Genomic DNA, 2911 nt, shown 5'->3' with positions numbered 1-2911 from the left:
GCCCCCGCCTCTTCCTCCGACCACTTTCTTTGTCTTCTTCCTCAAATGATGAACCTCTGTTTCTTCTTCTACCGCCTTTTCGTCTGCCTTCTTCCTCTTCGCGATGTCCCTCCACTTCTTCCTCTACCCACTATCCTCTGCCTTCTTCCACAATGACTCCATTTCATTTTTCTCTCAAATTTTTCAAACTATTTTAGAATTTTGGTCAAAAGAAATTGACCTTTAGTGGAGCCTCGAGTTGGGAACAAGTTCCGTATCAGTCAAAAAATTGGTAGCGGATCCTTTGGAGAGATCTATCTCGGTGAGCTTTCTCTCCTCTCTCTTATTTTTTTTACGTGCATGATTGAACTTCGAATTTCTGAAGGGCGGTGGCAAAGGGGAAGAGAAGGGCGGTGGAGCAACCAGTGAACAAGGCCACTCTTCAGAAGCAGAAACGCATGATCAAGAATCGCGATTCTGCTGCTAGGTCCAGGGAATGCAAATAGGTGCTTACCCCCCTTTTTCGATTTTTTTTAATAAAGTTTAATTTTTTTATATATTTGATGTTTGAAAAATGGAGATTCTTAACAGGAACTGAATTAACGTTGAGATTTTTCAATCTTATCTCTATAACTTTAAATTACTTGTTGTAGCTTCTGGAGTTTGTTATTCCAGTATCTAGTTATGAAAATTGGTACAAAAAATCAATCTTTTATTGACTCTGTTACGGTGATGTGAAAATTGTTGGTTGAATTTAGATCTAATTGATTATTGAATACCCGTGAGCTATCAACAGTGAGTGGAATAGATTTAAAATGTATGTTGTTGATAATATATAAAATTGATGTGACACTGAATGTGCAGGAACTAATAGATATATTGGGTATATATTTTGTACAATATTTTGGCTCTTAATGTTGCTTATGTCTTGTACCTTTTTTTTTACAGTCACTATTAATATTTCTAATTTTATGGCATCCTTTACCTTCTTGCAGTCCTTTGTTACACATAGAATACTTCTACACGGTTCAGGTCTGGGCTCCATTCCCATTATTAATAACTAATTTTTTTTATCCATCAGCCATGACTTCAGCATATTCTTGCTTTTCAGATGATCAACCTGTTACAAGCAATTATGAAAACTCCTCACTGTATGTGTTGGATTGGTTATTACCAAGAATTGGACTTCCAGACAAGATTATAGTGAAGGATGTAAGAACATTATGTGTAAATCGTGATTTTAACTTTTAAGTTAATCAAATTTGGCTTTTATTAGATTCATTTTTTACTTTTTGTTGAACTTGTAAGATGGTGCTTTTGTTGATTCATGTACCATGGTTGAGGGATTCTTTAATATCTTCTGAAGTTTGTAAATAGTTATTGCTCATCATTATCACTTACTATTATCAGTTTTATGTTTATTGTACTGCTAGCTGATGTAAATATAGGTTTAGGAACTAATAGATGTATTGGGTATATATTTTGTTGTGCTCTCACGCAAATAAAAATATGTATTTTTGTTATTGGAAATGCCACACTAGGTGGTGGATATATCACCATTTTGTTTATGCAGTTAGCAAGTGTGGCTTGCAAAATATTCTCCAAGACTATTGCACTGGGTGGTCACTCAAAACTGTATCCCTTCAAATTTTGTCATTGAGAAAAACCCGACTTTCTTCAACACTAGAGACATTGACATCTTGAAGATTATTCCTGGCTTCCCTATTCTTACCAAGGTGAATTATATGCTTTCTTTCACTTACTTTTAGCTAAATACAAATGGTTAGTCATGGAGGAATAACTCCTCTTTGTTCATATGTATAGGAAAAGTTAAGGGAACAGGTTATTTTTGACACACTCCTGGGTGATTGGATTGTGGCATTTGGCAACTGGGAGTTTGATCCATTGAAGCTGAACAATCCATTCGGTCACAATACAAGTAAAGTTCACGTTTGGCAGGGATATGAAGACAAGGTTGTGTCCTCTCAAATCTAGAGATTTGTTTCAAGGAATATGCCATGGATAAATTATGGTGAAGTTTCAGATGGTGCACATTTGATTATCTATTATAGTGGTTTGTGTGAGGCCGTTTTGAGGGTACTTTTACTTGGTGAATGTAATGTTTCATATAGACCTAGACTAGATAGAGACATACTTGTATCTTAATTTCTTCTCGTGTTTTTTTTCTGTTTTACATTCAGAGAGAATGTCATAGATCATATGTAAATTATTTTTCAGTTTGCTGAAAGCTTGAAGGGATCACATTCATAAGTTCAAGGCATCATACATCACATTTTTCAGTTGTACCCAACAAATATGTCTAATATCTCAGGCATTTTGGAGACTGAAACAGAAGCTCAAAAAAAAAAGAACATGTCAAGATTAATGTGATTAAGTGTGCTACTCATTTTGATCACTAAGAGCTTATACGATATTAATAGAAGAAAGTAAAATGAGGAAGTATATGCAGAAATGGAATGATTATCAGAGATAGCTGCTGCTGTAACACCCTACCATACAGAGTCTTATGCTTAAGTCATAATTCAGAGATGGCAAGGTATTACGACCTCTAAAACCAAAAATTTAGTACATATAGTAGTATGAATAATCGATTATAACTAGGAGCCTTTGTAGAAAAAGGGGTAAACAAAAACCGTAACTCGAAAGCGCAACACTCCGATCGATAACGTAACGAACAGGGATAAGCTAACGCGAGATCATATATATAAAGAGTGTCAAAAACGGGAATAACAAGACTCAAAATCCGGCCGCGAAGATAACCGGTCCGAGCATAGCAATATATACATATAATAAAATAAGGAAACCCCAAAGGAAACCCAAAGGGACACAAATACAGAAACCTATTCTCCAAAATCTCCTATAAGAGGAGTCATCACAGTTTGTATTATTTAATGGAGATAAAAGTATCTAA

At 35.2% G+C, this 2911-nt stretch overlaps 1 pseudogene; it reads left to right on the top strand.

The window, feature by feature from the left end:
- On the top strand, positions 1063–2242 carry LOC107611889 (annotated as a pseudogene).

Source organism: Arachis ipaensis, chromosome B01 (assembly GCF_000816755.2).
Source record: "Arachis ipaensis cultivar K30076 chromosome B01, Araip1.1, whole genome shotgun sequence".
NCBI lineage: Eukaryota > Viridiplantae > Streptophyta > Magnoliopsida > Fabales > Fabaceae > Arachis > Arachis ipaensis.
Note: the sequence above shows the minus strand (reverse complement) of the source record. Positions and strands in the feature narration are given on the sequence as shown.